Source organism: Salvelinus namaycush, chromosome 19 (genome assembly GCF_016432855.1).
Source record: "Salvelinus namaycush isolate Seneca chromosome 19, SaNama_1.0, whole genome shotgun sequence".
NCBI classification, from domain to species: domain Eukaryota; kingdom Metazoa; phylum Chordata; class Actinopteri; order Salmoniformes; family Salmonidae; genus Salvelinus; species Salvelinus namaycush.
In genome coordinates this window covers 17,847,897-17,871,183 of record NC_052325.1, presented here as the reverse complement: position 1 = coordinate 17,871,183, position 23,287 = coordinate 17,847,897, and the positions used below count along the sequence as shown (strand labels likewise).

The 23,287-nt window shown below is 44.1% G+C and overlaps 1 pseudogene; it reads right to left on the bottom strand.

Moving 5' to 3' along the window:
- The window catches only part of LOC120063920, a 178,527-nt pseudogene that overhangs the window by 3,676 nt on the left and 151,564 nt on the right, over positions 1–23,287 (bottom strand).

Genomic DNA, 23,287 nt, shown 5'->3' with positions numbered 1-23,287 from the left:
GTATCTTTCAGTCAATCCAAACTTTCCAGAAGATGCTGATGATAAGGATGCTGCAGATGATAAGTATTCAGTTGATGCATACTTAGCGGATGCAGCATATTTTTCAGATGCAGATACAAATCGTTCAGATGTATCATATCTTTCATATGTTTCACGTGTTTCAGTTAACTTTGATTTACTTTCCTTCACCTCCATGTGTGTTGATGAGGAAGAAGCTGCCTTGAAGGATGATATGTGGTAATGGTCTGTCTTTGTGATATCAGGAACAAATGGTTGTGGAGCCTCCTCATCTTTACGACGTGATGTATATGTGGAGAATTCACCTTCAGAAACATCAAGGATACCATAGTCGGACGCTTCTCCCTTTGAGTTTGAGCAAACAACACGGTACGTGCCACTGTCCTCTGCCTGACAATCACAGATCTGTATAGACAGCACTCCACTCATGTTTGTGAAGCGGAACTTCTCACTTTGTTGAATCAGTTGTCCATTGTGGAACCACTGGATCTCAGCCTCAGGCTTCGCTTGGACATTCAGAGTGAACTTTGTATTCTGACCACATGGGACGCGATGGGAACGCATTCTCACGGTCACACGTGGGGCGTGGTCGAGGCTGAAGGGTGTTTGGGTCACTGTCTGGTACTTGCGCTCAGATTTCAGTGCAGCCTTTCTTGACTCGTATCTGGACATGATGTCGAATCTGGCTGACCTCTCAAATCTTGAGGATGAGCGGGAGGATCTCTCAGCTGAAGCTGGGGGGCTGGGGGAGTGTGGACGCGTCCTCTCAGGGGTGGGTGATCTCCTTTCCACAATCTCCTCTGGCTCTAGAGGACATGGGCGAGGAGCTCTTATCAGCTCAGAAACAGGGCGCATCAGCTCAATGTATGTAGGAGACAGTGATCTTCTCCTCCTCATGAACTGTGAAACTTCTGTTCTCTTGACCTTGTGCTCGGTTACTTGTGATACTTCTCTTCTTGCAACATGTTTCTTTGCTTCATGACGCAGAGCAGATAACTCGAACCGGACAGGGCTGCTTTGTGGGGAGGCAGAGAAGCCAAGTTCAAGCTCCTCGTCAAGTTGGAGCCTTTCCTCCTCAGCTTTCTTCATTGAGAGGTAATCATCAATGGGCTGCAGAAGCTCTTCATCGCTCATATCACCCAGGGAGCGTCTTCTTGATCTGAAGGATGCCTCTGATCCAGGAGAAGGTGACCGTCTTGCTGGTCTTACTGTTTCCAAGTCATCTTGTGTGAGCTTTGGAATATGCCATCTAGGCCTATACTGGTCAGTAATTCTAGGAAGGGGCATTACATAGAATTGCTCCCACCTGGAGAGACGAATGCGTTTCTGTCTCTTCTGTACAATCTTCTCCATCCGCTCAGGCATTTCGTACTGATCTCTGAGTTTCTTGTACCACTTCATGTCAGACAAAGGTACAAAGTGTTTAATCAACAGGTCTTCATCCAGAGCACTTGCATCATGGACACGTGGCTCAGGAATTTTATATGGCATGCAAAGTTTCCTTTCCTCGATCTTTACGAATGGTTTTTCTTCTGTGATATCAAATTCACCCTCGCAGTGTTTGGTGCTCACTCCTGGCTTGTATATGTCTGCAGCGTGTTTCAAAGCCTCTTGAGCCGCTTGGTTGAATCCAGTAACTTCAGTGGTGGAAAGGCATTGTGCCATTTTCAGTGTCTTGTCAATTTGTTGTTGAACATAATTCTGTTGTTCCGCCTCACTCTTATATACTCTTCTTTTATATGTAATGCGGTCCACCTTCAGTGTGGCCTGGCAACACACTGATCCAACACAGTTTGTTGCTGTAACTTTGTAAAGACCTGAATCCTCAACAAGAGTTTCTCTGACATGCAGGACGTGATAGTCTACATCCTCTTGGACAACTGCGATTTGTTGGTTGAATTCCAATGGCCTGCCATCCTTCTCCCACTTCAGGGTTGGTGCAGGTGTTCCAGAGACCCTCAAGTCAAAACGGACACTATGGCCCTCTACACACTCCACGTTAGCCAACAGCCGTTTGAACATTGGCCTCATGGTGTCTTCACTAACAGGGTGAGGTGTCACTGTCAGACGTGCGGTGCAACTATCTTCACCAAACTTGTTGTGGGCCATAACAGTATATTCAGCATCGTCATCAAGTTCAAGATTGTGGATCATCAATTGATAAAGACCCTTGTCACTAATGAAAGTGTACTTCTTATCATCTCGTTTGATTTTCTGTCCAGCCTTCAACCATGTTACTGTTGGCTCTGGATGCACTGTTATGGTTACACCGAAACGAACATCTTCACCAATGTAAGCAGTGCGGTTGTACAGAGGCAGAGTGAACTCTGGTGGTCTTTGCATAAGTCTTTGCTTATCAAGCTTTCTCTTCTTTGTGAGTGAGCGTCCGATAAAGTGTTCACGATAGCATCTCACAGTTTCAACGAAGAGTTCTCCATAGGTGCTATCTTCACCATCCTGACTGACAACTTTGCATCTGTAGACACCATCATCAGATGTTTCAATTTCCTTGACGTAGATGCTAGCAACTCCATTGAAGTAGCTGATTTCATATTTGTGACTTGCTGTTAACTGGCGGGTGCCAAAGTACCAAATTGCTTTTGTGGTTTCGTCGTAGTTTTCAATGTTGCAAACAAATCTGACATGCCCACCTTCCTCTGAAGATCCATGCATGACTGGACCGGCTCTCAGACCTTCTACAGGGTACGCAATCTTGACTTTGCCAACTGCATAACCTCTGTAATTCCTGAATCCACCACCAAAAGCAACACGCGCTGCTGAGACGATTGTCTCTCTGTCTTTCTTCACCAACGTCTGGTAGTATCTTCTGTGTCTCAATGTTTTGATAGTCTTTGTGCTGAGGTGTTCCAGCTTCAACCTAAGCCAAGGATGTTCCAAAGCTTCATGAGCAGTCATACGTTTCTTCAGGTCTTTACACAGAAGTCTGTCACAGAAGTCCATACCTTCGATGCTGGTCTCTTTGAAGGCCTCACTGTCAAAGATGTATTCTGCATTTGAGATATTTTCAATAATTTTTGTGCTTGATTCTGCTGCAAAGGGGTTAAGTCCACTGAGGAGCACATACGTTAACACACCAACTGACCACATGTCAGTTGCAGTGCTGACAAGACCATGGCGGTGGACTTCAGGTGCACAGTACTCTGGTGCAGTGAAATTGATTCTGATATTTTCTCCAGGAGTCAGTAATCTAGCCTGGCCTGTTTCAATAATTTTGATGTTTGTGCTCTTTCTTGTGGTGTAGACAATGTTGTCAGGTTTGATTTCAAAATGAGCATAGTTGAGTTTGTGCAAGAACTTCAGAGCTGAGCACACCTGTCTCAGGTACCTAACAATCTCCAGTTCTGAGAGCTCAAAGTTGCCTGTGCCAAGTCGTTCAAAGATGTCCACGCCTGAGATAAACTCGTAGATCAAGACCATTTCTTCCAAACTGTCAAAGGACTCGTGTAGGTACATGAAGTTCTTGTGTTTAGCAAGATTGAGTGTCTCAATTTCCCTAGCAACCAGCTCCTGATCAGTACCTTTAATTTTGATAAACTTGGCCATGAATGTCTTCTTGGACTTGTTTTCAACACAGCGATGAACAATGCCAAACGTTCCGGCACGTGCCAGCTCTTCAGATATTGTGTACTGGGCAGCCACCATCTTGATCTTTGATGAATGTGGAGCCTCTTCTTTGGTAACTTCTCTAGCTTCATCAACTTCTTCATCGTAGTTTCTGATAACAGATTTATCCTCTATTGTTGTAACAGGCTCAGTTGGTTCAGAATGATCGCTCAGACCAAACTGGTTCTCCGCAATGACACGGAACTGGTACTTTGTCTTGCCAAACAGAGCGATCATGGTGTATTTAGGCTCGTTGGTTTTACCAGCACGGATCCACCTGTCACCTGATGTGGGGCACTTCTGGATAATGTAGTTGATGATAGGGCTTCCACCATCTTTTTCAGGAGGACTCCAGGTTAGAGTGATGGAATCTCTAGTGATTTCACTGACTTTAATGCCCTTAGGAGGATCTGGTACATCTGCCACGGCAACTTCAATGGTCTGTTTGTCAACTCCGAATCTGTTCTTGGCAGTGATTACATAGTAACCTGTATCCTTCTTCTGAACTCCTTTAGGAAAGACGAGTGAAGTAAATGATCTTGTGACAATCACTTGAGTGTGGGCAGATGATCCCATGATCTCTGGTCCCTTCTGCCATTGGATTTGAGGGTCGGGTTTGCCACTGATTGGAATCTTAATGGTAACCACTTCACCCTTGACAGCATGGACTGCCCCCATGCCTTGCAGTTCTAGAGGTAGGTGGATCTTGGCAGGAACTGGAGTAGACAGAAGATAAAGAATATAAATTATTTGAGTAGATCAATTCTTAACAAATGCAAATAAAATGCAAACTGACCTACATTTGTTCTGAAATGTAAGGGATTTCAAACTTTTTAAAATAAAAATATGTATGTTTAACACAACATTTCCTCTTTTCAACAGCCTATCAATTTTATTTTACCTTCAACAGTCAGATTCACTGTTGTAGAGATAGATCCTCCTTGGTTTGTTGCCCTGACTTGATAGACACCTGTGTCACTGTCCTCAGCATCAGCAATAATAAGTTGGTAATAGCCTCCCTTGAATTCTTGCAATTTGATTTTGATTCCATCTGAAACAATTTCTTTGCCATTCTTGTACCATTTCACGGCAGGGATGGGATGTCCAACAATTTTGGTGACAAATGTAGCATTGGATTTAAACTTCACAATCATGTCTGGTCTCATTTCTTCTCTGAAGACAGGAGGTTTCATTGTGAGACCTGATTTGGGAATGATGGCCTCTGACACTTCACTCCAATCACTCTCACCACCCATGTTTTCACATTTCACACGGAACTCATACTCAAAGCCCTCAAGAAGGCCTTTTACAGAGAAATGTGTCTCGTGGATTTCATTGGATGTACAAGCAATCCATTTGTTCTGTTTCTTCTCTCGTTTATCCAGGAAATAGTTCTTTATCTTTGCACCTCCATCGTCTTTTGGTGGTTTCCAGAACACTAGACAAGAATCTTTGGTCACTTCTGTGACAACAGGCTGCATGGGAATTCCAGGTTTTTCTGAGGAACAAACAATGAGATCGATCTTATAGAAGTGCATTATTCTCTTAATCGTTACAGTAAACATTATCTATTTGCTATATTTATCACTGTCAGCAAGAAAACTTACCGAATGGGCTCTTGATAATGAGAACACTTGGAACCTCAAGTGCCTCACTGACTCCATATTGGTTCTGAGCAGAAACACGGAAGTAGTATCCAGCATTTTCAATCAGATTTGGAATCCTGCAAGTGTTTCCTGAGACTGACGATGACACCAGATGCCACTGCTCGCCTTCCTTTGCTTCTCGTTTCTCCACAATGTAATTGGTGATCATTGATCCACCGTCATCCTTCGGTGGTTTCCAGCTGATGATCACTGCGCTCTTCAACACAGCATCAACAACAATAGGCCCCTCGGGTTTGGTAGGTTTATCTGAAAACAAAGCAAAAAAATTGGTTCAGTTTATAAAATTACCAATGATATTATCGCAATAATAGTTGTGGAAAAAAACTGTTACCTTGAATTTCAACCTTGAGTGTGGTTTCAACAGTTCCAAATTTGTTGGTCAATTGCACCTTGTATCTTCCAGCGTTTGTCTTGCGCTGTACATTCCTTATAACCAGATGAGTGTAACTCTCAGTGTTTTCAATGATCACGTTTTCAGAAGAGTTGAGAGGCTTCTTTGCATAGAACCACATGATTTGAGGAATTGGACGGCCAATGTAGACAACATGGAGACGAAGACTTGTTCCACACCCTGCAGTGTATTTCTCCTTCAATGGGAATCCAGGGTGGAAAGCAGGTGCAGCCTGCAAGCGCATCTTGCCGCTGGACTCTGTTTCACCGGCTTCATTGACAGCTCTGCAAGTGTACATGCCCTCATCTTCCTGTTCATCTGTGGCCACTGTCAGTGAATGGTTGCGACCATCAGAACTCATCTTGTACTTGCGGCTCTGGATCAGCTCTTTGCCATATCTGTACCATCTGATTTCAGGAAGGGGACGTCCAATAATCTGGCATGTCAGAGTTCCTGATTCACCAAGTTTTGCAATGACATCTGCCATGTCTTCCTTGAGACTAGGAGCCTCTCCCACTGTTGAAATATAATCAGAGAATTAACATTATTTCAAGTGAAAAGCAATGATGCATTGCACTGATGTATATAATGTAAGGTTCTTACAGTATCTTATGATAATTGACAATTAAAATATTACACCAACGTACAGCTCAGTTTAGTCTTGATGCCCATGGCGGTCCTGCGAGGTCTACTCATTCCGGTTTCATTTTCTGCAAGGATTCTGAACTCGTACTCTGTAGCCTCCATCAGACCACCCATGGTGAACTGTCTGTCCTTGGAACGTTCCTTGTTGCATTTCTTCCAGGCACTTTCTCCTGCCTGTCTAAACTCAATCCAGTAACCCAGGATCTCTTTGCCACCATCACATTCTGGCCGCAGCCAGTGAATAGTGATAAAGTCTTTGGCAACGGAGATGATATCAATCTCACCTGGTTGACCGGGTTTGTCTATCCAAAGAGAGAGTTAACAATGAAATTGCAATCATTCATCTTTTAAAGTACTGTATTATTTATATTATTTCTATATATTATTAAATGTATAATATAAAGACCTATTATATACTTACCAAATGGATCTTTGCATATAACATTTTCAGATACTGGTCCAGGTTCACTCTGACCAATGTCGTTTTGTGCCACGACACGGAACAGGTATTCAGCATCAGGGATGAGTCCAGTGAGACTGTACATTGTAGTGGTGATGTGTGTCTTGTTGTGACGCACCCACTTCTCTGTGGACACCTCTCTCCTCTCAACGTAATATCCTGAAATGCGGGCGCCACCATCATCCTTTGGTCTGCCCCAAGATAGAGCAACAGTGCTCTTTGTGACATCCATAACTTCTGGTGGGTTGATTGGAGGTTCTGGAGGAGCTGTTGTATACAAAAAATAATTGCATACTTGTAAATAGAAGAAGTGAGGAATGATAACTAACATAATAACACATTTCACATTTGCAGAAAAATAATTATGAATATAAAAAAATACTTACACAGGGGTGTCTTTGGAGTGACACATTCATCTGATTTGAGAGATCTGCTCACACCAAATTGGTTTTCAGCAGTGATCTTGAAGTGGTATTCAACATTCTCCTTCAGCCCCTTGACCACCAGAGCTGTGTCCACCACTCTTGAGTCTACAGTGTACCATGCTACCTTTGATACCTCACGCCTTTCAACGATGTAACCCAGGATATCAGAGCCACCGTCTTGAGAGGGAGGTCTCCAGCTGACTCTTACGGAGCGAGCCTGGATATCATCAAACTCAAGAGGACCTTCCGGTGCGTCTGGACGTCCAATCACTTTAACATTGATGTAGACAGCCTTCCTGCCACATTTGTTCTCCAGCACCAGGTCATATGTTCCGGTGTCGTCTCTGTGGGCTTCTTTGATCACAAGTTCAGTGATATCCTCATTGGTGGCGATCATAGCTCGGTGAGAGACATCTCGGCCTTCCTTTGTCCACTTGCAGATAGGGACTGGTTTACCCTTGATTGGCACAGACAGCCTGATGACTCCTCCTTGTCTGACCACATAGCCTTCCTCGTATTTGGGGTCCAGTTCATAATCAGGATAGTCTGAAATGAATCATACAGACATCGTTAGGTTAGTTCACATTTGACGCAAGTTTCAAAAGCAAAATACAAAATACAGCTCTTCATGGCACTCTAAACACATATTTAATCTCTCACCAAGCATTTCTATAACCTTGACGATTCCTGGGATCTCAACTGGCTCTCCGGGTCCACCAGCGTTGCAGGCCATCACACGGAACTTGTACTCAGCTCCCTGAGGCATGTGTGTCAGAGTGTATTCACAGATTTTTATGGGTGTCGTGTTGCACATGGTCCATTCCACCTGGTCCACCTTCTGCATCTCAATCAGGTAACCAGTGACGACGGACCCACCCTCTTCCTCAGGAGGACTCCAAGCCAGAGACACAGAAGTTCTGGTGGTGTCTGTAACCATGGGGAACTGTGGTGTGCTAGGAGGCTCTGTTTAGATAAAGACAACAAATAGAATAGTTGTGGTTATGCATTCATCTTTGAAAATGGGTGCTAAGTTCCAGGGGAATTGACCCATAGATCATTGAGTTGAATTACACATTGCAAAATAGTAAAAAATAATAATTACATAATTTACTGCCTATTCCAATGTTGGGCATGACAAACAAGGTAGAGGATTACAGATACATACCAATGGGATCCATGGCGATAGCTGGTTTAGATGTCATACTGGGTTTGCTCGAGCCTCTTGAGTTCAGGGCGATCACGCGGAACTCATACTCATTGCCTTCGCACAGACCAGATGATCTGTATCTGGTCATGGTGACTGGGTTCTTAACGATGCTCATCCACCTTTCAGATCTGACCTCTTTGCGCTCAATTATGTATCCAGACACCTGGGACCCTCCATCTTCTTCTGGTGACTGCCATGTGATGGTCATTCCTTCATGAGTCACATCCAGTACATCAGGTCTGTTTGGTGCACTGGGTACGGCTGTGGAGAGATTAGAGATTTCACATTAGATCAGTTACGCCCAACATCATCTCGTTCCTTTAACTTCATCAAAACTGGGCCTCCCCCCGAGTGGCGTAACGGTCTAAGGCACTGCATCGCAGTGCTAGAGGCGTCACTACAGACCCGGGTTCAATCCCAGGCTGTGTCACAGCCGGCTGTGACTGGGAGACCCATGAGGCAGTGCAAAATTGTCCGGGTTAGGGGAGGGTTTGGCCGGCTGTGTGACTGCTATGGGTTTGTAGTGACTGCTATGCCACTCGTGCTCTAGTGACTCCTTGTGGTGGGCCGGGCACATGCATGCTGATTTCGTTCGCCAGTTGTACGATGTTTCCTCTGACACATTGGTGCGGCTGGCTACCTGGTTAAGCAAGCAATGTGTTAAGAAGCAGTGTGGCTTGGCAGGGTCGTGTTTCGGAGGATGCATGGCTCTCGAACTTCGCCTCTCCCGAGTCCGTACGGGAGTTGCAGAGATGGGACAAGACTGTAACTACCAATTGGATATCACGAAAAAGGGGTGAAAATAAAAATTTCATCAAAACTAAGTCCACAAATTTGGGCACTTTTCTCACTGTTTTGGTGTTTAAATCATAGTGTCAAAAGGTGGAATTTTATGTGTTTTATGATTTATGATGACTTACTCTTGAGACTCTTGCATTCAACAACTTCAGACTGCAAGAATCCTCCAATGCCGAAGCGGTTGGTTGCAGCCACACGGAACACGTACTCAGTTCCCTCAGACAATCTGGTGAACTTGAATGTGGGTCTTGTGACAGATTCGGACACTGGTAGCCATCCGGGGTGGTGAGCGTCACGCTGCTCAACAACATAGCCACTGACGTTGGCACCGCCATCCTTCTCTGGTGGCTCCCAGCTGACCGTTACCGATGTGGCATCAACAGCATCAACTGTGATTGGTCCAATAGGTATTCCAGGTTTATCTAGATAGAAATAAGCAGACAGTTAGTACTTCGAATTTTCCAATACATGACACAGTAACAAAAACATAAGAACGCACAAACACAAGTATGGAAGCTTACCAAGAACACACACTTACCAAGAATGATAACTTTGAGTATCTCTGTTGCAGTTCCAATGGAATTCTTCACTTGAAGAGTGTAGCTACCAGTGTCATCAATGGTTGTCTCACGCACAGTTAGTTTGGTGTATTTTCCATTAGACTCAATCTTAACGCGGTCAAGACTATCCTTCATCTTAGCACCATTGAAGGACCAGCTGCAAACTGGAGCAGGTTGGGCTTTTATAGGAATATTGATGTTGATTGGTTTGCCGGCTGGCACATGGACAATCTTCTGTGGAATGCCGGTCAGATCAATATAGGGCGCCACTGTAAAAGGAAAGATGGTTTTTGAAAATTAGAACATCTCGAAGATGTATCAAACCTTTCATATTTTAAATAGATTAACTGCCATGTGTATCAGATAAGATTCAGAATATAACATACGTAGTTGTTCCTGAATGACCACAGATCCTGTAATCTCTCTAGGCTCGCTGACTCCTCTGCTGTTTGTAGCTCTGATTCTGAAGAGATAAGTCTCCTTCTCAGTCAGACCAGTGACGGTATGCTGGGACATGGACTGTTTAACGGTGGCCACTGCACTCCATCTGTCTGATCCAACGATGTTAGCTTCAATGACGTAGCCCGTCAGTCTGCTTCCACCATCGTGAAGAGGTCTTTCCCAGTTCAGGATTGCTGAGGTCTTGCCGATATCCACAATGTGCAGATCCTGAGGAAGGCTGGGAACTTCACAGACCAACACTGATTCAGGGATTTCACATGGTTCTCCTACACCGTATATGTTCTCTGGTAACACTCTGAAGAAGTAGTGTACTGATTCCTCCAGGCCAGTGATTCTGAACAAGGTCTTCCTGCATTCTGTTGTAACTGTCTTGTAGGATTTCATTGAAGCTTCACGTTTCTCAATGATGTAGTTGTTCACAGGGGCTCCACCATCAATACTTGGTACATCCCATGTGATAACAACAGACTCCTTTGTGTAGTCTTTGACTCTAACTGAACCGGGTGGTCCAGGAGTGTCTGGAAAATACAAAGGATTAACTGATTGTTCACAGCACAGAGATCATATAATTCACTTTTCTTTAAATAATGATATGGTTTACAGATAGTTCTTAATCATTTAACCATCTTAAGTATGTCAACGTAACCGCATAACATACCATAAACTTTGACGAGAATGGTTGCTGACTTCTTGCCAGATGGATTTTCAGCCTCAATGGTGTATTTGCCAGAATCGTAACGATGGACTTTCTCAACGATCAGCTGAGTGTAACTGTCAGTTGTATCAATGAACCCACGGCTCTGCAGGTCAATGCCAGGTTTCCTCCAGGTCAATACTGGTGCAGGTCTTCCAGTCACATTGACAAACAGCCTCAGAGTGTTACCAGCTCTCAGACACACAGTCTTCTTCAGATCATCAGGAAGATCAAGATCAGGGATTGCTGTTGGGACCAAAATGACAGCATGTTAACAACATATGTATAAAAACTGTAAAAGTGTAAAAGAGTGGCTGGGATTCAATTTAGACATTGGTATAAACGGCAGTTGTACCAAGTTACCATTTACATTACTAATGCTGCCATTGGGAAGCATTGACAGTAAAAGCATAAAAACAAACTTACAGAGTTTCTCAACAGGCTCAATTTCCACACTTGGTTCGCTGAATTCCCCAGTGCCATTACTATTGACTCCTGCGACGCGGAAGCTGTACTTCTTGTTGCTTTGAAGTCCAGTGGCAACAAACAAATTGGTCTTCAGAGTCTTCTGAGTGGCCCTGTACCACTGCTCGGTTCCTTCCTCAAGCACCTCCACCACGTAGCCAACAACATCAGCACCACCATCATACATTGGTCTGGTCCATTGCAAGCTAATGCTATGCTTGGTGGAATCTATCACACGTGGAATTGAAGGAGGGGCTGGAGTGTCTGGAATCGGTAAAGACAAAATACAGTTTGGGTTATTCAACAGCAGTAGTTTTTCAGTGTTTCAAAAGTCAACCATAAGTCAACTTTTAGAAACAAAAACGGTAAGATTATAAAGATGGACCTCATCTGTATAACAAAGGGGTATGGTTACTAAAATCTAATGCAAATGACTGTTTGATCACTTACATGTTGGCTCTCTACAGTAGGCATACTGAGAGGCTTCACTGGGCTGGCTGTTTCCAGCTGTGTTCACGGCTGTAACACGGAACTGGTAATCACTGCCTTCCAGCAGACCAGAGATCTTCAGGCGGATGTCGTAAATGGTAAAGGTCTTATTGACCCTGGTCCATCTGGAGCTGCTCTTTTCACGTTTGTCCACCAGGTAATTCTTGATCTCACTTCCACCATCACTCTCAGGTTTCATCCATTCAAGGATGACGTGCTCTTTTCCTACAGCCGTGACTTCTGGTGCTCCAGGTTGTGATGGGATAGCTGCAATGATATAGGAAAATAAATAATGTTTAATAAGTGTTTGCTTTAGAATCAGAGTAAAATTGTTTTGAATCTACTAAAATGAGATGGCCACTGGATGCACACTTACTGTATGCGTTTCTGGCGATGACAGGCTCGGACTCCAAGGGCACACCAGGTCCGAACTTGTTGACTCCTCTGGCACGGAAGACGTACTCGTTGTTCTTAATCAGTTTGGAGCTGACACAAGACAGAGTCTTGCACTCAGTCTCCATGATTACCCAGTTGAGTCTGCTGGTCTCACGCCTATCAACAATGTAATGAGTAACCAGATCTCCACCATCCTCCAGAGGGATCTTCCAAGACACAGTGCACTTCTCCTCTGTCACCCTGGTGATTGTGATCTTGTCCTCAGGAGGCCCTGGTGTATCTGGAAATACAGAGTGAAACATACAAATGTGTTATTATGGTAATAGTCAGTGTAAGATTTTTTTTTGTTGAACTCCAATTTGTTTCCATGTTCTTACCGAGTACTTTAACATTGACAGCCACTGTCTTGGTTCCACTGGCGTTCTTCGCGGTCAGAACATATCTTCCAGTGTCATTTCTGTTGCAGGACTTAATGATGGCCATGGCTCTTGAACTGGTGTATGTCAGGGAGTATTTCTCTCCCAGCTCCAGGACCTTGTCACCCTTGGCCCACCATACTATGGGTTCGGGTTTACCACCAACTACACCATCAAGGACCAGGTCTGACCCAGCCCGGATAGTGACGTGCTCTCCAACAAGAGAGCTGTCAAGTTCAGCCTTGGGAGGAGCTATAGACAAAAATAAAATATAAATCATAAAAAAGAAATGTGGTGAAATGTAAGTTTATCTACGAGTAAACGTAACAGTCACTTAACAGTATCTAACAGTAACTTACTGTATTCATCCTTGCAGGTGATCGGTCCTGTTGTTTCAGATGGTGCACTGTGAACTCCGGCTCCATTTCTGGCAATGACACGGAATTCAAAGATTTCTCCTTCACCCAGTCCTCTGACTGTGAAGTGAGTCTCCGTGATGGTGGTGTAGTTACACTTCAACCAGTGGGCATCATCCCACTCATCATCACTCCATGGCTTGCGCTCCACGACGTATCCGACAATCTTGCTGCCACCATCATTGAATGGTATACCCCATGCAATAGTTGCTGAGGACCTTGTGACATCAGTCACCTCTGGTTTACCAGGAGGATCTACATGGAAACAGAATAAGAATGTACAATCAGCAGAAAGGTCAAATGTCAACATGGATCAAAGAGACTCAAAATATTTCGAAAAATGTCCTTTGAATGTTGCACTTACCGACTGGGTTCAAAGCCACTACTGGTCTTGAGGCCTCACTGGCTTTGCTGAGACCAGAAATATTCATAGCATAAACTCTGAACTGGTACTCCAGGCCCTCAATGAGACTGGAGACTTTGAATTGGGTATCCAGGCATGGGAGCTTGTTCTCCCTGACCCAAAGAATGGTGTTTCTCTCCTTCTTCTCTATCCAGTATCCAGTCACCTTGCTGCCGCCATCAGCATATGGCAGATCCCACTTGATCCCAATAGCAGTAGCAGATACTGTCACCACATCTGGGCGAGTTGGTGGACTTGGTGGAACTGATATTGAGAATAAGATAAAAACAATTCATCATTAGTATATTTTTCAAACTATTACAGCAAATGTAAATTGATTTAACACATGTAGGTACATAGAACTTACCGAATGGATGCTCAATGACAACAGCTGAGGATTCGATGGACTTGCTCACCCCATACTTGCTCTCAGCAGAGACACGGAAGGTGTACTCCAAGTATTTGGTCAGATGGCTGACTTTGATCGTGGTGCGTTTACAACTTGAGTTCACCACTTGCCAGGATGTAGATCCAGATTCACGTTTCTCAATGATGTAGTTATCTATATCCGTTCCACCGTCATCCTCTGGTGCTGTCCAAGCCAATGAACAGCCTTCTGATGACACTGCAGAGATTTCAATGGGTCCTACTGGTGGAGTGGGTCTTCCAACAACGTTGACAGTAACAGCAAATGTCTTTGCTCCGGCGGCATTGTCCAGAGTGAGGTAGTATTTTCCACTGTCTGCTCTCTTGCTGTCTTTTACCACCAGGGTGGTCTTTTCTGTGGTAGTCTTGATGATCAATCTATCAGTCTCTTTTAGCTTCATCTCCTCCAGTTTCCAGGTGGCCTTTGGAGCTGGTCTGCCACTGATGGGGATATCAATGGTGAATGCATCGTGAGTCTTGCATGTGATGAGCTGGTTGGTTATGCCACTGAGATCGGCTGTGGGCTCAATCTTAGGCTCCTTGATGACAACGGATGCTAAGGCATCTCTTGGGACACTGATACCAGCCTCATTGATAGCCTTGACGCGGAAGTCATATTCTGTGTTCTCAATCAAGCCCTCAATGACTAACTTCAGGAGTTTGGTTTGACCGCCAACAACCCAGCGATCAGATCCCTTTGCTTTGGCTTCAGCAATGTAACCTGTGATGCGGCTGCCACCGTCGTGTTCAGGTTTCAGCCAGGCCAAGATAGCAGTGGAATTAGTAGTGTCAATGACGTCAAGACTCTTGGGTGGAGCAGGCACCTCAGTTGCAGTAATTGGTTCAGTCATCTCACAGGGTTCTCCCCTGCCATACATATTTTCAGCGATGACTCTGAACAGGTAAGGCACACCTATGCCTAGGTTGGTCATTCTGATCATTTGACGTGAGGACTTTTCGCTGACTGACTTCCAGCTGAGACGACTAGCCTCACGCTTTTCTACGATGTAGTGCTGAATGCGGGCTCCGCCGTCGTTGGTTGGAGCGTCCCACAGCATTGTCAGAGCTCCTCTGGTCACATCCTTGAAGCTGATAGCTCCTGGAGGTCCAGGTGTATCAAGCACCTTCACGGTAAATGTGATAGATTTGCGGCCACCATTGTTCTCAAGAGATAAGGTATATTTTCCAGAGTCATATCTGGTACAGCTCTCAATGGTCAAGGTACTGTATGTGTCAGTTGTGTTGACGTCTGTCATAACACCAAGTTCTCCACTTGCCTTGGTCCATGTAGCCAGCGGAGCTGGTTTACCACAGAAGGCAATATGAAGAGTGACGGTGGCACCGTTCTTCACAACGTGTGTCTGTTTGAAGTCTGCATCAAGGGTGATTTCTGGTGACGTCAGTCTATCAACAGCTTGCACTGGATTAGGAATTGCACATGCTTCTCCTTTTCCAGACCCATTCACTGCACGCACACGGAACCTATATTCCTCACCAGCCATTAAACCTTTAGCGGTGTATGTGGTGTTGATGCAAGTTGTTCTATTGACTTGGTGCCATTCATTAAGGCTTGCCTTGCACATCTCAATGACGTAGCCAATGATCTCCATTCCACCATCAAACACAGGCTTGATCCATTCCAGGGTGACAGATGACTTTGTGGAGTCGGTGACCTTCACCAGTGAAGGAGCACTTGGTGCGCTTGTTGGCTCCCTGCACTTGAAGAGTCTTGATGTGCTGCTTGCTGGTCCGATTCCGGCACCATTTTCAGCCATGACACGGAATTCATATTCATTACCTTCGGTCAGGTGTGTCACTCTGTGTCTGAGCTCAGTGATTGGCCTCTTGGATGAAACCTTCACCCATTGCAAACTCTTCTTCTCACGTCTCTCCAGGATGTAGTGCTTTATCTCATTTCCACCATCTGATCTGGGTCTTGTCCAGCCTATTGTGATGGTGTCTCCAGTCACATTTGTGGCATCTGGTGTTCCTGGGGCTTCTGGAACGGCTGTGAAACAAAACAACATTTGTTTGTGTTAGTTAAACATAATTGAAGTTAATAACAAATAAGTATACATGTCAGTGATCACTTTAGACGTTGTTGGTTGGTGGGACTTACTGAATTGCATCTGTGCAATGAATGAATCAGAGTCAAGAGGACGTCCAACTCCGAACTTGTTGACAGCAGAGATACGGAACTGGTACTCGTTTCCCTTGATCAGCTTGGTGGCGTTGAATGAACAAGCTTCACACTTGCTTGTCACCATTGCCCAGGAGATCCTAGATGTTTCTCTCTTCTCCACCGTATAATAGAGGATTGCAGCACATCCATCGTTCTCTGGCGGGTTCCACCAGACAGTTGCCTTTTCTGCAGTGATACCAGTGAAACGCACTGGTCCCTCAGGTGGTCCAGGAGTATCTGAAGAAAGCATACATTGCTAATGGTTAAGCATGAATCCATCCACTTAAATTATTTCCATCACAATTTCAGAGACAATAAAGAATGTAACAATCTACTGTATCTATAAACCAACCTGAGACTCTGATGTTGACACTCTCTGTCTTTGTTCCAGAGCTGTTCTTGGCTTCCACCATGTACACTCCGCGGTGGTCGCGATCAGCATCTCTGATGAAAAGGCTGCTGGAGCCGATGTTAGTTGTGATATCAATCAACATCTTCTTGTCGACCTCTTTACCGTTCTTGTACCATATGACCTGAGGCACTGGTCGTCCAGTGATACTGCAGTTCAGTTTGATGTTTTCACCAGCCTTGTACACAAGAGCAGTATCAGCACTGAACTCAATGTCGGGAGAAACTAAACAGAGAAAGACACAAAAACATACAATTAATGCTACATTTAATCACATAGAGACAAACTTAGACAGATTGTATAATGTACAGTATAATGTATATTTAATATAATGTATAATTACCACTTTCATCTTTGGTCATGACATAGCCAGAGGACTGCGAGGGTGGACTGACTGTACCGACAGCATTTCTGGCAATCACTCTGAATTCATAGCGATCACCAGCAGAAAGTCCGGTGATGGTGAATTGCAAATCACTAATGTCTGTGAAGTTGCATCTCAACCATTTGCCTCTGCCCTGGCGTCGCTCCACACTGTACGCCACAATCTTAAAGCCTCCATCTTTCTTGGGTGTATCCCATTTAAGTGTGACGGTGTCTCTTGTGACATCAATGACGTTAGGAGTACCAGGTGGATCTAAGGGGGAAGTGAAAGGTCAGGTTGCTAAATGTGTAAAGTGTTTATTCATAAAGTTAGCACATTAATGATAGCACACTGTTCATTGTGGAAAAAACAACAAGGTAACACTTTACTATAGCCCCTATTATGTATGCATTCATAAAGCCTTTATAACAGCTACATTATAACATCTGTCATAGACAGTCATAAACATTGTGTACTCACCAACTGGGGAGATTGCAAGGGCATGTTTGCTCTGTTCACTGACAGGACTCAGGCCAGCATTATTCTCTGCATAGACTCTGAAGGAATATTCCAGTCCTTCAATCAGCTGAATGATTCTGAAGTCACGGGCAGATATTATGCTGGAATTGACCTTGGTCCACAGAAGGCTGTTTCTGTCCTTCTTTTCAACATGGTAGCCAGTGATTGGTGAGCCACCATCAAAGCTGGGTGCTTCCCATTGGATAGTCATGCCATCACTGGTAATGTTGTACGTGACTGGTTTTCCTGGTGCACCTGGTGGCATGTACTGGTGTTGGGCGATCACGTCTGGTGAATTCAAAGGATCGCTCACTCCATATTTGTTCTCTGCACGCACTCTAAACTGGTACTCTGTGCCCTTGACAAGGTTGGGTATCTTGAACGTTGTCCTCACCACACTAGAGCAAACCATTTTCCAGTTAGCCTGGGTCGTCTCTCGTTTCTCCACACTGTAGCAAGTGATGTCTCCACCACCATTGTCCTGTGGTTCATCCCAAGATATAATAATGCCCTGTGCTTTGATCTCATCGAATCGGACCGGTCCAACTGGCACAGAGGGGGGTCCGAGAGTGATCACATTGATATCAAAGAAGTTCTTGATAAGCTTGTTGTCCAGAACCAATGTGTATAGGCCTGCATTCTCTTTCTTTGCACTTCTGACTGTTATAGACACTTTGTTGTCTGTTTCACGGAAGCGAATCTGTTCACTTTCCTTCAAGGGAAAGTTTTCCTTCATCCATCCAACGGATGGTTTTGGTTTACCCTTGAATGGCAACTCAATATGGATGTTTTGACCGACGCGAACAAAGAGTTCGCCATTTGGATAATCTATCATGTTGGCCTCAGGTGGAATAATAAACTCCTTTACTGTTATGGGCCCAATCTGAGAGAAATCACTGTTGCCATTCTCATTCTTAGAAAACACTCTAAAGTCTACAACAGAGTTTTCCTTCAGGTTTTTAACTTCACATGTGCAACGTTTGCATGTTGTAGCAACAGTCCAGGTTTCGTCCTCTTTAGTTTTTGTCTCAATGACATAGTCTGAAATGTAGCTACCACCATCATGGTCGGGCTTGGTCCAGTGAAGAGTCACTGATGTCTTAGTAGCGTCTGTCATGACCAGCTCTTTGACTGGTCCGGGGGTCTCAGTGGCCCTGACTGGCTCTGCAGTCTCACATGTATCACCAGTACCATGCTCATTCTCAGCAGACACTCTAAAGAAGTATGCGATTTCATCCGACAGACCGTCGATCTTGTATGATGTGTTGGGGCATTCTGATGACACGACTGTATACGCTCTGTTGTTAGCGTCTTTCTTCTCCACAATGTAGTTGGTGATTGGGGAACCACCGTCGATTAGAGGAGCATCCCAGCTCAGGGTCAACTTGCCTCTGGTGACATTCTTGATGATCAGTTTCTGGCAAATGGATGGGGTGTCAAGAACCTTGACAGACACAGTGATGAACTTGGACTCTCCAACACCATTCTCAATCTCCAGGTAGTATTTGCCGCAGTCGTCGCGGGTGACCTTTGGAATGACAAGAACTGTTGTACGTTCTGTGCTGGTGATAGTGTATCTTGCATCACTGGCCATGTTCTTGTCATGTCTTCTCCATGTGCAGTTTGGTGCAGGTCTGCCCTTCAGAGGAATAAACACCTCAATATCCCTTCCTGCCTTGGCAGTGTATTGAGTTGTCATGGGAACATCCAAATTGAGATCGGCTTCCTCTGTTAGACGGATAGGGAAAGATAGAAAAATAGGTAAGAGATTTGTTACTACTGCAATAAGTAATACAATGTTGTGAATATTTTATTACGAACCAAGAATATCCTTGGATTGAACAGGCTGGTACATCTCGATTGGTTGACTGGGTCCCAGACAGTTGACTGCAGCGACACGGAAGAAGTAATAGGTTCCTGGTTTCAGGTGATTCACAACATACTCTGTTGTCCTCACTTCTCCATTGTGGCTGATGACAGCCCATTCCCTTTCTTCAGAGTTCATCTGCTCAACAATGTAGCTGGTAATCTCGCTGCCACCATCATACACTGGCGCCACCCAGCCCAGGGTGATGGATGTTTTGGTGGAGTCGACTACTCTGAGTTTGGTTGGTTCACCTGGTAGGTCTAGAATTATGAAAAAATTGTCAAATGTAAGAGAAATGAAATGAGCAAGTAGTAGAGGAAACATGAAACTTTCTATGTTCTGACTTTAAGTTGCTCAGGATAAGAGCAATAACAAAAATGCATATGTAAGTATTGCAATGAGGAGAATCACTTACCAACTGCGTCAGCAGCTTTGAAGAGGTCAGACTCTTTGGAGTACGGACCAGTTCCAGCCTTGTTAACGGCACATACACGATATTGATAGTCCTTTCCTGTGAGCAGGTTGCTGACTTTCTGTCTTGTATCACGAATGGTGTCTTTGATAACCTTGAACCAACGCAAGCTTGTCTTCTCTCGTTTTTCCAGGTAATATCCATCTATGTCACTTCCGCCATCAATTCCAGGTCTTTCCCATACCACCGTCATTGAAGAGTGTGTGATCATGGTTACTTGAGGCTTGGAAGGTTGACTTGGAGGAACTGCAAAAGAATATAAGCATGTTGGGACCATAATACAATATGTTCAGGTAGCTGGACAGATGTTGTTTGTTTTATCCTTACCAAATGCATTCTTTGCCTCTACGGGTTCAGATTCCAGTGGGTCTCCAACTCCATATTTGTTAACACCCCGGACACGGAAGATGTACTCATTGCCTTTGATCAGTCTTGGGACATTCACGATACATTCCGCCCAATTCTCAGAGATAATGGACCATTGAATTCTGCTGGCCTCCCGTTTCTCCACAATGTAGTGGGTAACCATTGCACCACCCTCATCCTCAGGAGGACCCCACATGATGGTGATACTGTTAGCAGTGACCTTCTTGAGCTGAATCTCGCCAGGTGGGGGTCCAGGTTTATCTAATAATGACAGAACATTAGACATTTATTTTCTCACTTTGCTCAATCGCACATTACTTGTTTTGGTTATTTGCTAATTAGACATACTTTGTATTGAATAATTTTCCATATGGTTTTCAATACCACCTCTGGAATGCACTCACAGACCACCTGAAGCCAACAGACTCTTGGCTCCTTTAATAATAAAGTGTAAGTTTCCCTGTCTAGATGTGTGCTGTTTTTATTTATTTTAATGCATTCACTGCACATTATAAATTCAATGTAGTATTATTAAATATAGGTACCAAAATAAAAAGGATGAGGAGCAATACACACCAAGAATTTGTACTCTGACGTAGGCATATGCTGAGCCCAAAGAGTTCTTCAGTCTCATCTCATATGTTCCGGAGTTGAGACGTGTGGTATCTCTGATGATAAGAGTGGAACTATCAGCAGCGTTGTTCTGTACCAGCTGAGCCTGGGCCCTGGGGTCAAGTTCCTTTCCGTCCTTGTACCACTCAATTGTAGGAGCTGGTTTGGCAATGATTCCAAATCTAAGCTCGACAGTGGTTCCAGCTTTGTGTTTCACAACCTCGCGATATTCATCAGGAATTTCAATCTCAGGGGCACCTATGAGATAACACATAAGAGACATTACATTAATTAATAGTTAAATGAAATGTTAAATTCCTACTTTTATCATATTTGGAACATAACCCACCATATGTATTCACGCAAGTTGCAGGGCCTGCAATGATGGATGGATTGCTAACTGATCCAACTGCATTCTTTGCCATGACTCTGAATTCATAGGTCTCATCCTGAGTAAGTCCTGTCACAGTATAATGTGTTTCGGAAACGTTGGTCAAGTTGGCCTTCGTCCATCTGTCTTTCTCGCCCTCTTTCTTCTCAATCAGGTATCCTGTGATCTTGCTACCGCCATCATAATTGGGCTTCTGCCATGCGATGCTGATGGAAGTCTTCGTGATGTCAGTGATCCTGACATTGGTTGGAGCCTCTGCAAAAAATAGATGTGGAGGTTCAGATACAGTAGATGATTTGTAAAGTTTAGAGGTCACACAAAGGTATTCAATCACAAAACGAGAGTAACCAAGTCGACTTACCGCAAGCATCAATTGCAAGTACTGCGTCTGAGATCTTGCTGAGTGGACTGCATCCAGCTGCATTTTCTGCAACGATCCTGAACTCATAGATGAGGCCGGCAGCAATGTTTGGCACCTTGTAGTGTGTGGCACGGATAACAGTCTTGTTAACCTTCTGCCAACAGATGCTGTTTCTATCCTTTATCTCGAGGTGGTATCCAAAAACATGGCTTCCTCCGTTGGAGGCTGGCTCCTTCCAGGCTACAGTGATGCTCTCTCTGGTTACAGATGTAACCGTAGGAGCTGATGGAGCTACAGGGACAGCTAAAATGAAAGAAAATAACATTTAGTATATATATATATATATTTTTATTTTACATATGCACATCTATATATGAAGTACAAACATAAAATATTCAATAATAGAGTAGTTAAATCTCACTGTAGGGCAGATCCACTCTGACGGTTGGAGAGTCGATGTGCTCACTGATGCCGTAGCGATTCTCAGCCCTGATTCTGAACTGGTACTCTAGTCCTGTTGTAAGCTTCATGATTTTCATGGTGCATCTTGCGACAGCCGAGGAGACCTCAGTCCAGTTGGCGTTGGTTGTTTCACGTTTGAGGATTATGTAATTTGAAATGACGCTTCCACCGTCATAACGAGGAGGAGACCACTTCAGACTCACACTGTCCTCTGTCACATCAGTCATTTCAATAGGACCAACTGGGGCGCTTGGTCTATCCAGCACCACAATGTTAACGAAAGACTTGGTGGTTCCACTTGTGTTGGAGGCACAGATGTCATACCTTCCTGAATCAATAGCAATGCTCTCACGGAGAGTAATGATGAGGTATTCAGGGGTTACTTCAGAGTTGAATCTTGTAGTTGACTTCAGTGCAACATCGTCCTTTGAAAGAGAAACCTTTGGCATAGGTCTACCAGTAAGTGGGATCTCACATTTCAGGTTTGATCCTGCTCTGACGTAGACTGTATTGTGAGGGAACTTCTTCATGTTGATCTCAGGAGGGTCTGTTGAAAGAATATGGAGAATTATTAAGACAAAGGAATAATTATTAGATATCAAATCAAAATGCAATACTGTAAGAAAATGTTAGTTTTTTTAACCAGCTTTACACACATAATATAGTACTACCTTGGATTATGCTCAGCAATTCTCTACCCTTATTCATTTGTGATTTTTTATTTAACTAGGCAAGTCAGTGAAGAACAAATTCTTCTTTACAATGACGGCCTAGGAACAGTGGGTTAACTGCCTTGTTCAGGGGAAGAACAGCAGATGTTTACCTTGTCAGCTTGGGGATTCGATCTAGCAACCTTTCAGTTACTGGCCTATGCTCTAACCACTATGCTACCTGCCGCCCCAAATATAATATATAAATGTAGGACTGGGGAAAAACTTACCATGCTGGTCTTTAACTGTTACAGGCAGAATCATGTCTTTAGCGTCACTGAATCCAGCATGGTTTTCAGCACGAACTCTGAAGAAGTATTCAGCATTTTGCGTCAGGCCATAGACCACCAAGTGGGTGAACTTGGTGACACCAACTTTCACCCATTTATCCTGACCCTTCTCAAGAGCATCGATTTGGTAACTGGTGATTCTGCTACCTCCGTCTTGCTCAGGCTTGCCCCATGCAAGTGAAACACTTTCCTTGGTTATATCGCTGACTCCAAGTGATGCTGGTGGACTGGGTTTTTCTGAAATCAACAAACATGGAGATTTTAATAACACCATATGATAAAAAAAACATCTTAAATTAACATTTTGTTTTAGATTTTCA